The sequence below is a fragment of the Somniosus microcephalus genome, chromosome 3, assembly GCF_052327205.1.
Source record: "Somniosus microcephalus isolate GS21.2 chromosome 3, FLI_Smic_1.0, whole genome shotgun sequence".
In the NCBI taxonomy this organism is placed as follows: Eukaryota; Metazoa; Chordata; class Chondrichthyes; order Squaliformes; family Somniosidae; genus Somniosus; species Somniosus microcephalus.
In genome coordinates this window covers 226,062,808-226,081,574 of record NC_140989.1, presented here as the reverse complement: position 1 = coordinate 226,081,574, position 18,767 = coordinate 226,062,808, and the positions used below count along the sequence as shown (strand labels likewise).

Genomic DNA, 18,767 nt, shown 5'->3' with positions numbered 1-18,767 from the left:
GTATTGGGGTACCACACCGACAGGACCCCCAGTATTGGGGTATCACACCGACAGGGCCCCCAGTATTGGGGTATCACACCGACAGGACCCCCAGTATTGGGGCATCACACCGACAGGGCCCCCAGTATTGGGGAATCACACCGACAGGACCCCCAGTATTGGGGAATCTCACCGACAGGGCCCCCAGTATTGGGGAATCACACCGACAGGACCCCCAGTATTGGGGAATCACACCGACAGGACCCCCAGTATTGGGGAATCACACCGACAGGACCCCCAGTGTTGGGGAATCACACCGACAGGACCCCCAGTATTGGGGAATCACACCGACAGGACCCCCAGTGTTGGGGAATCACACTGACAGGGCCCCCAGTATTGGGGTATCACATCGACAGGACCCCCAGTATTGGGGTATCACAACGACAGGACCCCCAGTATTGGGGTATCACACTGACAGGACCCCAAGTATTGGGGTATCACACCGACAGGACCCCCAGTATTGGGGCATCACAGCGACAGGACCCCCAGTATTGGGGTATCACAGCGACAGGACTCCAAGTATTGGGGTATCACACCGACAGGACCCCGAGTATTGGGGTATCACACCGACAGGACCCCCAGTATTCGGGTATCACACCGACAGGACCCCCAATATTGGGGAATCACGCAGACAGGACCCCCAGTATTGGGGAATCACACCGACAGGGCCCCCAGTATTGGGGTATCACACCAACACGACCCCCTGTATTGGGGTATCACACCGACAGGACCCCCTGTATTGGGGAATCACACCGACAGGACCTCCAGTATTGGGGTATCACACCGACAGGATCCTCAGTATTGGGGAATCACACCGACAGGGCCCCCAGTATTGGGGTATCACACCGACAGGACCCTCAGTATTTGGGTATCACACCGACAGGACCCCCAGTTTTGGGGAATCACACCGACAGGGCCCCCAGTATTGGGGTATCACACCGACAGGACCCTCAGTATTTGGGTATCACACCGACAGGACCCCCAGTATTGGGGTATCACCCCGACAGGACCCCCAGTATTGGGGTATCACACCGACAGGACCCCCAGTATTGGGGTATCACACCGACAGGGCCCCCAGTATTGGGGTATCACACCGACAGGACCCCCAGTATTGGGGTATCACACCGACAGGACCCCCAGTATTGGGGTATCACACCGACAGGAACCTCAGTATTGGGGTATCACACCGACAGGATAGCCAGTATTGGGGTATCACACCGACAGGATCCCCAGTATTGGGGTATCACACCGACAGGACCCCCAGTATTGGGGAATCACAGCGACAGGACCCCCAGTATTGGGGTATCAGACCGACAGGACCCGCAGTATTGGGGTATCACACCGACAGGACCCCCAGTATTGGGGTATCACAGCGACAGGACAGCCAGTATTGGGGTATCACACCGACAGGAACCCCAGTATTGGGGTATCACACCGACAGGACCCCCAGTATTGGGGTATCACACCGACAGGACCCCCCAGTATTGGGGTATCACAGCGACAGGACAGCCAGTATTGGGGTATCACACCGACAGGAACCCCAGTATTGGGGTATCACACCGACAGGAACCCCAGTATTGGGGTATCAGACCGACAGGACCCCCAGTATTGGGGTATCACACCGACAGGAACCCCAGTATTGGGGTATCACATCGACAGGACCCCCAGTATTGCGGTATCACACCGACAGGACCCCCAATACCGGGGTATCACACCGACAGGAACCCCAGTATTAGGGTATCACACCGACAGGACCCCCAGTATTGGGGTATCACACCGACAGGAACCCCAGTATTGGGGTATCACACCGACAGGACCCCCAGTATTGGGGTATCACACCGACAGGACAGCCAGTATTGGGGTATCACACCGACAGGACAGCCTGTATTGGGGTATCACACCGACAGGACCCTCAGTATTGGGGTATCACACCGACAGGACCCCCAGTATTGGGGCATCACAGCGACAGCACCCCCAGTATTGGGGCATCACACCGACAGGACCCCCAGTATTGGGGTATTACACCGACAGGACCCCCAGTATTGGGGTATCACACCGACAGGACCACCAGTATTGGGGTATCACACCACCAGGACTCCCAGTATTAGGGTATCACACCGACAGGACCCCCAGTATTGGGGACTCACACCGACAGGACTCCCAGTATTGGGGTATCACACCGACAGGGCCCCCAGTATTGGGGTATCACACTGACAGGACCCGCAGTATTGGGGTATCACACCAACAGGACCCCCAGTATTGGGGTATCACACAGGCAGGACCCCCAGTATTGGGGTATCACAGCGACAGGACCCCCAGTATTGGGGTATCACACCGACAGGACCCCCAGTATTGGGGTATCACACCGACAGGACCTCAAGTATTGGGGTATCACACTGACAGGACCCCCAGTATTGGGTATCACACCGACAGGACTCCCAGTATTAGGGTATCACACCGACAGGACCCCCAGTATTGGGGGCTCACACCGACAGGACTCCCAGTATTGGGGTATCACACCGACACAACCCCCTGCACTGGGGAATCACACCGAAAGGGCCCCCAGTATTGGGGTATCACACCGACAGAACCGCCAGTATTGGGGTATCACACCGACAGGACCGACAGTATTGGGGTATCACAACGACAGGACCTCCAGTATTGGGGTATCACACCGACAGGACCACCAGTATTGGGGTATCACACTGAAAGGACCCCCAGTATTGGGGTATCACACCGACAGGACCCCCAGTATTGTGGTATCACACCAACAGGACTCCCAGTATTGTGGTATCACAGTGACAGGACAGCCAGGATTGGGGTATCACACCGACAGGACCCCCAGTATTGGGGTATCACACCGACAGGACCCCCAGTGTTGGGGAATCACACCGACAGGACCCCCAGTATTGGGGTATCACACCGACAGAACCGCCAGTATTGGGGTATCACACCGACAGGACTGCCAGTATTGGGGTATCACAACGACAGGACCACCAGTATTGGGGTATCACACCGACAGGACCCCCAGTATTGGGGAATCACAGCGACAGGGCCCCCAGTATTGGGGTATCACACCGACAGGGCCTCCAGTATTGGGGTAGCACACCGACAGGACCCCCAGTATTGGGGTATCACACCGACAGGACCCCCAGTATTGGGGAATCTCACCGACAGGGCCCCCAGTATTGGGGAATCACACCGACAGGGCCCCCAGTATTGGGGTATCACACCGACAGGACCCCCAGTATTGGGGAATCACACCGACAGGGCCCCCAGTATTGGGGAATCACACCGACAGGACCCCCAGTATTGGGGAATCTCACCGACAGGGCCCCCAGTATTGGGGAATCACACCGACAGGACCCCCAGTATTAGGGAATCACACCGACAGGACCCCCAGTATTGGGGAATCACACCGACAGGACCCCCAGTATTGGGGCATCACACCGACAGGGCCCCCAGTATTGGGGTATCACACCGACAGGACCCCCAGTATTGGGGTATCACACCGACAGGACCCCCAGTATTCGGGTATCACACCGACAGGACCCCCAGGATTGGGGTATCACAGCGACAGGACAGCCAGCATTGGGGTATCAGACCGACAGGACCCCCAGTATTGGGGTATCACACCGACAGGATCCTCAGTATTGGGGAATCACACCGACAGGGCCCCCAGTATTGGGGTATCACACCGACAGGACCCTCAGTATTTGGGTATCACACCGACAGGACCCCCAGTTTTGGGGAATCACACCGACAGGGCCCCCAGTATTGGGGTATCACACCGACAGGACCCTCAGTATTTGGGTATCACAGCGACAGTACCCCCAGTATTGGGGTATCACCCCGACAGGACCCCCAGTATTGGGGTATCACACCGACAGGACCCCCAGTATTGGGGTATCACACCGACAGGGCCCCCAGTATTGGGGTATCACACCGACAGGACCCCCAGTATTGGGGTATCACACCGACAGGACCCCCAGTATTGGGGTATCACACCGACAGGAACCTCAGTATTGGGGTATCACACCGACAGGACAGCCAGTATTGGGGTATCACACCGACAGGATCCCCAGTATTGGGGTATCACACCGACAGGACCCCCAGTATTGGGGAATCACAGCGACAGGACCCCCAGTATTGGGGTATCAGACCGACAGGACCCCCAGTATTGGGGTATCACACCGACAGGACCCCCAGTATTGGGGTATCACAGCGACAGGACAGCCAGTATTGGGGTATCACACCGACAGGAACCCCAGTATTGGGGTATCACACCGACAGGACCCCCAGTATTGGGGTATCACACCGACAGGACCCCCCAGTATTGGGGTATCACAGCGACAGGACAGCCAGTATTGGGGTATCACACCGACAGGAACCCCAGTATTGGGGTATCACACCGACAGGAACCCCAGTATTGGGGTATCAGACCGACAGGACCCCCAGTATTGGGGTATCACACCGACAGGAACCCCAGTATTGGGGTATCACATCGACAGGACCCCCAGTATTGGGGTATCACACCGACAGGGCCCCCAATACTGGGGTATCACACCGACAGGACCCCCAGTATTGGGGTATCACACCGACAGGAACCCCAGTATTGGGGTATCACACCGACAGGACCCCCAGTATGGGGGTATCACACCGACAGGACAGCCAGTATTGGGGTATCACACCGACAGGACAGCCTGTATTGGGGTATCACACCGACAGGACCCTCAGTATTGGGGTATCACACCGACAGGACAGCCAGTATTGGGGTATCACACCGACAGGACAGCCTGTATTGGGGTATCACACCGACAGGACCCCCAGTATTGGGGTATCACACCACCAGGACTCCCAGTATTAAGGTATCACACCGACAGGACCCCCAGTATTGGGGACTCACACCGACAGGACTCCCAGTATTGGGGTATCACACCAACAGGGCCCCCAGTATTGGGGTATCACACTGATAGGACCCGCAGTATTGGGGTATCACACCGACAGGACCCCCAGTATTGGGGTATCACACCGACAGGACCCCCAGTATTGGGGTATCACAGCGACAGGACCCCCAGTATTGGGGTATCACACCGACAGGAGCCCCAGTATTGGGGTATCACACCGACAGGACCTCCAGTATTGGGGTATCACACTGACAGGACCCCCAGTATTGGGTATCACACCGACAGGACTCCCAGTATTAGGGTATCACACCGACAGGACCCCCAGTATTGGGGGCTCACACCGACAGGACTCCCAGTATTGGGGTATCACACCGACACAACCCCCTGCACTGGGGAATCACACCGACAGGGCCCCCAGTATTTGGGTATCACACCGACAGGAGCCCCAGTATTGGGGTATCACACCGACAGGACCCACAGTATTGGGGTATCACATCGACAGGACCCCCAGTATTGGGGTATCACAACGACAGGCCCCCCAGTATTGGGGTATCACAGCGACAGGACCCCCAGTATTGGGGTATCACACCGACAGGGCCCCCAGTATTGGGGTATCACACCGACAGGACCCCCAGTATGGGGTATCACACCGACAGGACCCCCAGTATTGGGGTATCACCCCGACAGGACCCCCAGTATAGGGGAATCACACCGACAGGGCCCCAGTATTGGGGTATCACACCGACAGGACCCCCAGTATTGGAGTATCGCACCGGAAGGGCCCCCAGTATTGGGGTATCACACCGACAGAACCGCCAGTATTGGGGTATCACACCGACAGGACCGCCAGTATTGGGGTATCACAACGACAGGACCTCCAGTATTGGGGTATCACACCGACAGGACCACCAGTATTGGGGTATCACACTGACAGGACCCCCAGTATTGGGGTATCACACCGACAGGACCCCCAGTATTGTGGTATCACACCAACAGGACCCCCAGTATTGGGGTATCACAGTGACAGGACAGCCAGGATTGGGGTATCACACCGACAGGACCCCCAGTATTGGGGTATCACACCGACAGGACCCCCAGTATTGGGGAATCACACCGACAGGGCCCCCAGTATTGGGGTCTCACACCGACAGAACCGCCAGTATTGGTGTATCACACCGACAGGACCGCCAGTATTGGGGTATCACAACGACAGGACCACCAGTATTGGGGTATCACACCGACAGGACCCCCAGTATTGGGGAATCACAGCGACAGGACCCCCAGTATTGGGGTATCAGACCGACAGGACCCCCAGTATTGGGGTATCACACCGACAGGACCCCCAGTATTGGGGTATCACAGCGACAGGACAGCCAGTATTGGGGTATCACACCGACAGGAACCCCAGTATTGGGGTATCAGACCGACAGGACCCCCAGTATTGGGGTATCACACCGACAGGACCCCCCAGTATTGGGGTATCACAGCGACAGGACAGCCAGTATTGGGGTATCACACCGACAGGAACCCCAGTATTGGGGTATCACACCGACAGGAACCCCAGTACTGGGGTACCAGACCGACAGGACCCCCAGTATTGGGGTATCAGACCGACAGGACCCCCAGTATTGGGGTATCACACCGACAGGAACCCCAGTATTGGGGTATCACATCGACAGGACCCCCAGTATTGGGGTATCACACCGACAGGACCCCCAATACTGGGGTATCACACCGACAGGAACCCCAGTATTAGGGTATCACACCGACAGGACCCCCAGTATTGGGGTATCACACCGACAGGAACCCCAGTATTGGGGTATCACACCAACAGGACCCCCAGTATTGGGGTATCACACCGACAGGACAGCCAGTATTGAGGTATCACACCGACAGGACAGCCTGTATTGGGGTATCACACCGACAGGACCCTCAGTATTGGGGTATCACACCGACAGGACCCCCAGTATTGGGGCATCACAGCGGCAGGACCCCCAGTATTGGGGTATCACACCGACAGGACCCCCAGTATTGGGGTATTACACCGACAGGACCCCCAGTATTGGGGTATCACACCGACAGGACCACCAGTATTGGGGTATCACACCACCAGGACTCCCAGTATTAGGGTATCACACCAACAGGACCCCCAGTATTGGGGACTCACACCGACAGGACTCCCAGTATTGGGGTATCACACCGACAGGGCCCCCAGTATTGGGGTATCACACTGACAGGACCCGCAGTATTGGGGTATCACACCAACAGGACCCCCAGTATTGGGGTATCACACCGACAGGACCCCCAGTATTGGGGTATCACAGCGACAGGACCCCCAGTATTGGGGTATCACACCGACAGGACCCCCAGTATTGGGGTATCACACCGACAGGACCTCCAGTATTGGGGTATCACACTGACAGGACCCCCAGTATTGGGTATCACACCGACAGGACTCCCAGTATTAGGGTATCACACCGACAGGACCCCCAGTATTGGGGGCTCACACCGACAGGACTCCCAGTATTGGGGTATCCCACCGACACAACCCCCTGCACTGGGGAATCACACCGACAGGGCCCCCAGTATTTGGGTATCACACCGACAGGAGCCCCAGTATTGGGGTATCACACCGACAGGACCCACAGTATTGGGGTATCACATCGACAGGACCCCCAGTACTGGGGTATCACACCGACAGGACCACCAGTATTGGGGTATCACAGCGACAGGACCCCCAGTATTGGGGTATCACACCGACAGGGCCCCCAGTATCGGGGTATCACACCGACAGGACCCCCAGTATTGGGGTATCACACCGACAGGACCCCCAGTATTGGGGTATTACACCGACAGGACCCCCAGTATTGGGGTATCACACCGACAGGACCCCCAGTATGGGGGTATCACACCGACAGGACCCCCAGTATTGGGGTATCACACCGACAGGGCCCCCAGTATTGGGGTATCACACCGACAGGACCCCCAGTATTGGGGTATCACACCGACAGGACCCCCAGTATTGGGGTATCACACCGACAGGAACCTCAGTATTGGGGTATCACACCGACAGGATAGCCAGTATTGGGGTATCACACCGACAGGATCCCCAGTATTGGGGTATCACAGTGACAGGACCCCCAGTATTGGGGAATCACAGCGACAGGACCCCCAGTATTGGGGTATCAGACCGACAGGACCCCCAGTATTGGGGAATCACACCGACAGGGCCCCCAGTATTGGGGTCTCACACCGACAGAACCGCCAGTATTGGGGTATCACACCGACAGGACCGCCAGTATTGGGGTATCACAACGACAGGACCACCAGTATTGGGGTATCACACCGACAGGACCCCCAGTATTGGGGAGTCACAGCGACAGGACCCCCAGTATTGGGGTATCAGACCGACAGGACCCCCAGTATTGGGGTATCACACCGACAGGACCCCCAGTATTGGGGTATCACAGCGACAGGACAGCCAGTATTGGGGTATCACACCGACAGGAACCCCAGTATTGGGGTATCAGACCGACAGGACCCCCAGTATTGGGGTATCACACCGACAGGACCCCCCAGTATTGGGGTATCACAGCGACAGGACAGCCAGTATTGGGGTATCACACCGACAGGAACCCCAGTATTGGGGTATCACACCGACAGGAACCCCAGTACTGGGGTACCAGACCGACAGGACCCCCAGTATTGGGGTATCAGACCGACAGGACCCCCAGTATTGGGGTATCACACCGACAGGAACCCCAGTATTGGGGTATCACATCGACAGGACCCCCAGTATTGGGGTATCACACCGACAGGACCCCCAATACTGGGGTATCACACCGACAGGAACCCCAGTATTAGGGTATCACACCGACAGGACCCCCAGTATTGGGGTATCACACCGACAGGAACCCCAGTATTGGGGTATCACACCAACAGGACCCCCAGTATTGGGGTATCACACCGACAGGACAGCCAGTATTGGGGTATCACACCGACAGGACAGCCTGTATTGGGGTATCACACCGACAGGACCCTCAGTATTGGGGTATCACACCGACAGGACCCCCAGTATTGGGGTATCACACTGACAGGACCCGCAGTATTGGGGTATCACACCAACAGGACCCCCAGTATTGGGGTATCACACCGACAGGACCCCCAGTATTGGGGTATCACAGCGACAGGACCCCCAGTATTGGGGTATCACACCGACAGGACCCCCAGTATTGGGGTATCACACCGACAGGACCTCCAGTATTGGGGTATCACACTGACAGGACCCCCAGTATTGGGTATCACACCGACAGGACTCCCAGTATTAGGGTATCACACCGACAGGACCCCCAGTATTGGGGGCTCACACCGACAGGACTCCCAGTATTGGGGTATCCCACCGACACAACCCCCTGCACTGGGGAATCACACCGACAGGGCCCCCAGTATTTGGGTATCACACCGACAGGAGCCCCAGTATTGGGGTATCACACCGACAGGACCCACAGTATTGGGGTATCACATCGACTGGACCCCCAGTACTGGGGTATCACACCGACAGGACACCCAGTATTGGGGTATCACAGCGACAGGACCCCCAGTATTGGGGTATCACACCGACAGGGCCCCCAGTATCGGGGTATCACACCGACAGGACCCCCAGTATTGGGGTATCACACCGACATGACCCCCAGTATTGGGGTATTACACCGACAGGACCCCCAGTATTGGGGTATCACACCGACAGGACCCCCAGTATTGGGGTATCACACCGACAGGACCCCCAGTATTGGGGTATCACACCGACAGGGCCCCCAGTATTGGGGTATCACACCGACAGGACCCCCAGTATTGGGGTATCACACCGACAGGACCCCCAGTATTGGGGTATCACACCGACAGGAACCTCAGCATTGGGGTATCACACCGACAGGATAGCCAGTATTGGGGTATCACACCGACAGGATCCCCAGTATTGGGGTATCACACCGACAGGACCCCCAGTATTGGGGAATCACAGCGACAGGACCCCCAGTATTGGGGTATCAGACCGACAGGACCCGCAGTATTGGGGTATTACACCGACAGGACCCCCAGTATTGGGGTATCACAGCGACAGGACAGCCAGTATTGGGGTATCACACCGACAGGAACCCCAGTATTGGGGTATCGCACCGACAGGACCCCCAGTATTGGGGTATCACACCGACAGGACCCCCCAGTATTGGGATATCACAGCGACAGGACAGCCAGTATTGGGGTATCACACCGACAGGAACCCCAGTATTGGGGTATCACACCGACAGGAACCCCAGTATTGGGGTATCAGACCGACAGGACCCCCAGTATTGGGGTATCACACCGACAGGAACCTCAGTATTGGGGTATCACATCGACAGGACCCCCAGTATTGGGGTATCACACCGACAGGACCCCCAATACTGGGGTATCACACCGACAGGAACCCCAGTATTAGGGTATCACACCGACAGGACCCCCAGTATTGGGGTATCACACCGACAGGAACCCCAGTATTGGGGTATCACACCGACAGGACCCCCAGTATTGGGGTATCACACCGACAGGACAGCCAGTATTGGGGTATCACACCGACAGGACAGCCTGTATTGGGGTATCACACCGACAGGACCCTCAGTATTGGGGTATCACACCGACAGGACCCCCAGTATTGGGGCATCACAGCGACAGCACCCACAGTATTGGGGTATCACACCGACAGGACCCCCAGTATTGGGGTATTACACCGACAGGACCCCCAGTATTGGGGTATCACACCGACAGGACCACCAGTATTGGGGTATCACACCACCAGGACTCCCAGTATTAGGGTATCACACCGACAGGACCCCCAGTATTGGGGACTCACACCGACAGGACTCCCAGTATTGGGGTATCACACCGACAGGGCCCCCAGTATTGGGGTATCACACTGACAGGACCCGCAGTATTGGGGTGTCACACCAACAGGACCCCCAGTATTGGGGTATCACACCGACAGGACCCCCAGTATTGGGGTATCACAGCGACAGGACCCCCAGTATTGGGGTATCACACCGACAGGACCCCCAGTATTGGGGTATCACACCGACAGGACCCCCAGTATTGGGGTATCACACTGACAGGACCCCCAGTATTGGGTATCACACCGACAGGACTCCCAGTATTAGGGTATCACACCGACAGGACCCCCAGTATTGGGGGCTCACACCGACAGGACTCCCAGTATTGGGGTATCACACCGACACAACCCCCTGCACTGGGGAATCACACCGACAGGGCCCCCAGTATTTGGGTATCACACCGACAGGAGCCCCAGTATTGGGGTATCACACCGACAGGACCCACAGTATTGGGGTATCACATCGACAGGACCCCCAGTATTGGGGTATCACACCGACAGGACCCCCAGTATTGGGGTATCACAGCGACAGGACCCCCAGTATTGGGGTATCACACCGACAGGGCCCCCAGTATCGGGGTATCACACCGACAGGACCCCCAGTATTGGGGTATCACACCGACAGGACCCCCAGTATTGGGGTATCACACCGACAGGACCCCCAGTATTGGGGTATCACACCGACAGGACCCCAGTATAGGGGAATCACACCGACAGGGCCCCAGTATTGGGGTATCACACCGACAGGACCCCCAGTATTGGAGTATCGCACCGAAAGGGCCCCCAGTATTGGGGTATCACACCGACAGAACCGCCAGTATTGGGGTATCACACCGACAGGACCGCCAGTATTGGGGTATCACAACGACAGGACCTCCAGTATTGGGGTATCACACCGACAGGACCACCAGTATTGGGGTATCACACTGAAAGGACCCCCAGTATTGGGGTATCACACCAACAGGACCCCCAGTATTGTGGTATCACACCAACAGGACTCCCAGTATTGGGGTATCACAGTGACAGGACAGCCAGGATTGGGGTATCACACCGACAGGACCCCCAGTATTGGGGTATCACACCGACAGGACCCCCAGTATTGGGGAATCATACCGACAGGACCCCCAGTATTGGGGTATCACACCGGCAGAACCGCCAGTATTGGGGTATCACACCGACAGGACCGCCAGTATTGGGGTATCACAACGACAGGACCACCAGTATTGGGGTATCACACTGACAGGACCCCCAGTATTGGGGAATCACAGCGACAGGACCCCCAGTATTGGGGTATCACACCGACAGGACCCCCAGTATTGGGGTATCACACCGACAGGACCCCCAGTATTGGGGAATCTCACCGACAGGGCCCCCAGTATTGGGGAATCACACCGACAGGGCCCCCAGTATTGGGGTATCACACCGACAGGACCCCCAGTATTGGGGAATCACACCGACAGGGCCCCCAGTATTGGGGAATCACACCGACAGGCCCCCCAGTATTGGGGAATCTCACCGACAGGGCCCCCAGTATTGGGGAATCACACCGACAGGACCCCCAGTATTGGGGAATCACACCGACAGGACCCCCAGTATTTGGGAATCACACCGACAGGACCCCCAGTATTGGGGCATCACACCGACAGGGCCCCCAGTATTGGGGTATCACACCGACAGGACCCCCAGTATTGGGGTATCACACCGACAGGACCCCCAGTATTCGGGTATCACACCGACAGGACCTCCAGGATTGGGGTATCACAGCGACAGGACAGGCAGTATTGGGGTATCAGACCGACAGGACCCCCAGTATTGGGGTATCACACCGACAGGATCCTCAGTATTGGGGAATCACACCGACAGGGCCCCCAGTATTGGGGTATCACACTGACAGGACCCTCAGTATTTGGGTATCACACCGACAGGACCCCCAGTTTTGGGGAATCACACCGACAGGGCCCCCAGTATTGGGGTATCACACCGACAGGACCCTCAGTATTTGGGTATCACACCGACAGGACCCCCAGTATTGGGGTATCACCCCGACAGGACCCCCACTATTGGGGTATCACACCGACAGGACCCCCAGTATTGGGGTATCACACCGACAGGGCCCCCAGTATTGGGGTATCACACCGACAGGACCCCCAGTATTGGGGTATCACACCGACAGGACCCCCAGTATTGGGGTATCACACCGACAGGAACCTCAGTATTGGGGTATCACACCGACAGGATAGCCAGTATTGGGGTATCACACCGACAGGATCCCCAGTATTGGGGTATCACACTGACAGGACCCCCAGTATTGGGGAATCACAGCGACAGGACCCCCAGTATTGGGGTATCAGACCGACAGGACCCCCAGTATTGGGGTATCACACCGACAGGACCCCCAGTATTGGGGTATCACAGCGACAGGACAGCCAGTATTGGGGTATCACACCGACAGGAACCCCAGTATTGGGGTATCACACCGACAGGACCCCCAGTATTGGGGTATCACACCGACAGGACCCCCCAGTATTGGGGTATCACAGCGACAGGACAGCCAGTATTGGGGTATCACACCGACAGGAACCCCAGTATTGGGGTATCACACCGACAGGAACCCCAGTATTGGGGTATCAGACCGACAGGACCCCCAGTATTGGGGTATCACACCGACAGGAACCCCAGTATTGGGGTATCACATCGACAGGACCCCCAGTATTGGGGTATCACACCGACAGGACCCCCAATACTGGGGTATCACACCGACAGGAACCCCAGTGTTAGGGTATCACACCGACAGGACCCCCAGTATTGGGGTATCACACCGACAGGAACCCCAGTATTGGGGTATCACACCGACAGGACCCCCAGTAGTGGGGTATCACACCGACAGGACAGCCAGTATTGGGGTATCACACCGACAGGACAGCCTGTATTGGGGTATCACACCGACAGGACCCTCAGTATTGGGGTATCACACCGACAGGACCCCCAGTATTGGGGTATCACACCGACAGGACAGCCTGTATTGGGGTATCACACCGACAGGACCCCCAGTATTGGGGTATCACACCACCAGGACTCCCAGTATTAGGGTATCACACCGACAGGACCCCCAGTATTGGGGACTCACACCGACAGGACTCCCAGTATTGGGGTATCACATCAACAGGGCCCCCAGTATTGGGGTATCACACTGATAGGACCCGCAGTATTGGGGTATCACACCGACAGGACCCCCAGTATTGGGGTATCACACCGACAGGACCCCCAGTATTGGGGTATCACAGCGACAGGACCCCCAGTATTGGGGTATCACACCGACAGGAGCCCCAGTATTGGGGTATCACACCGACAGGACCTCCAGTATTGGGGTATCACACTGACAGGACCCCCAGTATTGGGTATCACACCGACAGGACTCCCAGTATTAGGGTATCACACCGACAGGACCCCCAGTATTGGGGGCTCACACCGACAGGACTCCCAGTATTGGGGTATCACACCGACACAACCCCCTGCACTGGGGAATCACACCGACAGGGCCCCCAGTATTTGGGTATCACACCGACAGGAGCCCCAGTATTGGGGTATCACACCGACAGGACCCACAGTATTGGGGTATCACATCGACAGGACCCCCAGTATTGGGGTATCACACCGACAGGCCCCCCAGTACTGGGGTATCACAGCGACAGGACCCCCAGTATTGGGGTATCACACCGACAGGGCCCCCAGTATCGGGGTATCACACCAACAGGACCCCCAGTATTGGGGTATCACACCGACAGGACCCCCAGTATGGGGTATCACACCGACAGGACCCCCAGTATTGGGGTATCACCCCGACAGGACCCCCAGTATAGGGGAATCACACCGACAGGGCCCCAGTATTGGAGTATCACACCGACAGGACCCCCAGTATTGGAGTATCGCACCGAAAGGGCCCCCAGTATTGGGGTATCACACGGACAGAACCGCCAGTATTGGGGTATCACACCGACAGGACCGCCAGTATTGGGGTATCACAACGACAGGACCTCCAGTATTGGGGTATCACACCGACAGGACCACCAGTATTGGGGTATCACACTGACAGGACCCCCAGTATTGGGGTATCACACCGACAGGACCCCCAGTATTGTGGTATCACACCAACAGGACCCCCAGTATTGGGGTATCACAGTGACAGGACAGCCAGGATTGGGGTATCACACCGACAGGACCCCCAGTATTGGGGTATCACACCGACAGGACCCCCAGTATTGGGGAATCACACCGACAGGGCCCCCAGTATTGGGGTATCACACCGACAGAACCGCCAGTATTGGGGTATCACACCGACAGGACCGCCAGTATTGGGGTATCACAACGACAGGACCACCAGTATTGGGGTATCACACCGACAGGACCCCCAGTATTGGGGAATCACAGCGACAGGACCCCCAGTATTGGGGTATCAGACCGACAGGACCCCCAGTATTGGGGTATCACACCGACAGGACCCCCAGTATTGGGGTATCACAGCGACAGGACAGCCAGTATTGGGGTATCACACCGACAGGAACCCCAGTATTGGGGTATCAGACCGACAGGACCCCCAGTATTGGGGTATCACACCGACAGGACCCCCCAGTATTGGGGTATCACAGCGACAGGACAGCCAGTATTGGGGTATCACACCGACAGGAACCCCAGTATTGGGGTATCACACCGAAAGGAACCCCAGTATTGGGGTACCAGACCGACAGGACCCCCAGTATTGGGGTATCAGACCGACAGGACCCCCAGTATTGGGGTATCACACCGACAGGAACCCCAGTATTGGGGTATCACATCGACAGGACCCCCAGTATTGGGGTATCACACCGACAGGACCCCCAATACTGGGGTATCACACCGACAGGAACCCCAGTATTAGGGTATCACACCGACAGGACCCCCAGTGTATTGGGGTATCACGCCGACAGGAACCCCAGTATTGGGGTATCACACCAACAGGACCCCCAGTATTGGGGTATCACACCGACAGGACAGCCAGTATTGGGGTATCACACCGACAGGACAGCCTGTATTGGGGTATCACACCGACAGGGCCCCCAGTATTGGGGTATCACACTGACAGGACCCGCAGTATTGGGGTATCACACCAACAGGACCCCCAGTATTGGGGTATCACACCGACAGGACCCCCAGTATTGGGGTATCACAGCGACAGGACCCCCAGTATTGGGGTATTACACCGACAGGACCCCCAGTATTGGGGTATCACACCGACAGGACCCCCAGTATTGGGGTATCACACCGACAGGACCCCCAGTATTGGGGTATCACACCGACAGGGCCCCCAGTATTGGGGTATCACACCGACAGGACCCCCAGTATTGGGGTATCACACCGACAGGACCCCCAGTATTGGGGTATCACACCGACAGGAACCTCAGTATTGGGGTATCACACCGACAGGATAGCCAGTATTGGGGTATCACACCGACAGGATCCCCAGTATTGGGGTATCACACCGACAGGACCCCCAGTATTGGGGAATCACAGCGACAGGACCCCCAGTATTGGGGTATCAGACCGACAGGACCCGCAGTATTGGGGTATCACACCGACAGGACCCCCAGTATTGGGGTATCACAGCGACAGGACAGCCAGTATTGGGGTATCACACCGACAGGAACCCCAGTATTGGGGTATCGCACCGACAGGACCCCCAGTATTGGGGTATCACACCGACAGGACCCCCCAGTATTGGGGTATCACAGCGACAGGACAGCCAGTATTGGGGTATCACACCGACAGGAACCCCAGTATTGGGGTATCACACCGACAGGAACCCCAGTATTGGGGTATCAGACCGACAGGACCCCCAGTATTGGGGTATCGCACCGACAGGAACCCCAGTATTGGGGTATCACATCGACAGGACCCCCAGTATTGGGGTATCACACCGACAGGACCCCCAATACTGGGGTACCACACCGACAGGAACCCCAGTATTAGGGTATCACACCGACAGGACCCCCAGTATTGGGGTATCACACCGACAGGAACCCCAGTATTGGGGTATCACACCGACAGGACCCCCAGTATTGGGGTATCACACCGACAGGACAGCCAGTATTGGGGTATCACACCGACAGGACAGCCTGTATTGGGGTATCACACCGACAGGACCCTCAGTATTGGGGTATCACACCGACAGGACCCCCAGTATTGGGGCATCACAGCGACAGCACCCCCAGTATTGGGGTATCACACCGACAGGACCCCCAGTATTGGGGTATTACACCGACAGGACCCCCAGTATTGGGGTATCACACCGACAGGACCACCAGTATTGGGGTATCACACCACCAGGACTCCCAGTATTAGGGTATCACACCGACAGGACCCCCAGTATTGGGGACTCACACCGACAGGACTCCCAGTATTGGGGTATCACACCGACAGGGCCCCCAGTATTGGGGTATCAAACTGACAGGACCCGCAGTATTGGGGTGTCACACCAACAGGACCCCCAGTATTGGGGTATCACACCGACAGGACCCCCAGTATTGGGGTATCACAGCGACAGGACCCCCAGTATTGGGGTATCACACCGACAGGACCCCCAGTATTGGGGTATCACACCGACAGGACCCCCAGTATTGGGGTATCACACTGACAGGACCCCCAGTATTGGGTATCACACCGACAGGACTCCCAGTATTAGGGTATCACACCGACAGGACCCCCAGTATTGGGGGCTCACACCGACAGGACTCCCAGTATTGGGGTATCACACCGACACAACCCCCTGCACTGGGGAATCACACCGACAGGGCCCCCAGTATTTGGGTATCACACCGACAGGAGCCCCAGTATTGGGGTATCACACCGACAGGACCCCCAGTATTGGGGTATCACACCGACAGGACCCCAGTATAGGGGAATCACACCGACAGGGCCCCAGTATTGGGGTATCACACCGACAGGACCCCCAGTATTGGAGTATCGCACCGAAAGGGCCCCCAGTATTGGGGTATCACACCGACAGAACCGCCAGTATTGGGGTATCACATCGACAGGACCGCCAGTATTGGGGTATCACAACGACAGGACCTCCAGTATTGGGGTATCACACCGACAGGACCACCAGTATTGGGGTATCACACTAAAAAGAACCCCAGTATTGGGGTATCACACCGACAGGACCCCCAGTATTGTGGTATCACACCAACAGGACTCCCAGTATTGGGGTATCACAGTGACAGGACAGCCAGGATTGGGGTATCACACCGACAGGACGCCCAGTATTGGGGTATCACACCGACAGGACCCCCAGTATTGGGGAATCACACCGACAGGACCCCCAGTATTGGGGTATCACACCGGCAGAACCGCCAGTATTGGGGTATCACACCGACAGGACCGCCAGTATTGGGGTATCACAACGACAGGACCACCAGTATTGGGGTATCACACCGACAGGACCCCCAGTATTGGGGAATCACAGCGACAGGACCCCCAGTATTGGGGTATCACACCGACAGGACCCCCAGTATTGGGGTAGCACACCGACAGGACCCCCAGTATTGGGGTATCACACCGACAGGACCCCCAGTATTGGGGAATCTCACCGACAGGGCCCCCAGTATTGGGGAATCACACCGACAGGGCCCCCAGTATTGGGGTATCACACCGACAGGACCCCCAGTATTGGGGAATCACACCGACAGGGCCCCCAGTATTGGGGAATCACACCGACAGGCCCCCCAGTATTGGGGAATCTCACCGACAGGGCCCCCAGTATTGGGGAATCACACCGACAGAACCCCCAGTATTGGGGAATCACACCGACAGGACCCCCAGTATTTGGGAATCACACCGACAGGACCCCCAGTATTGGGGCATCACAC

The 18,767-nt window shown here is 56.9% G+C and overlaps 1 protein-coding gene across 3 annotated transcripts in view; it reads right to left on the bottom strand.

The window, feature by feature from the left end:
* LOC147121742 (von Willebrand factor A domain-containing protein 5A-like) overlaps positions 1-18,767 on the bottom strand; it is a 273,727-nt gene that overhangs the window by 12,773 nt on the left and 242,187 nt on the right. The window lies entirely within an intron of this gene.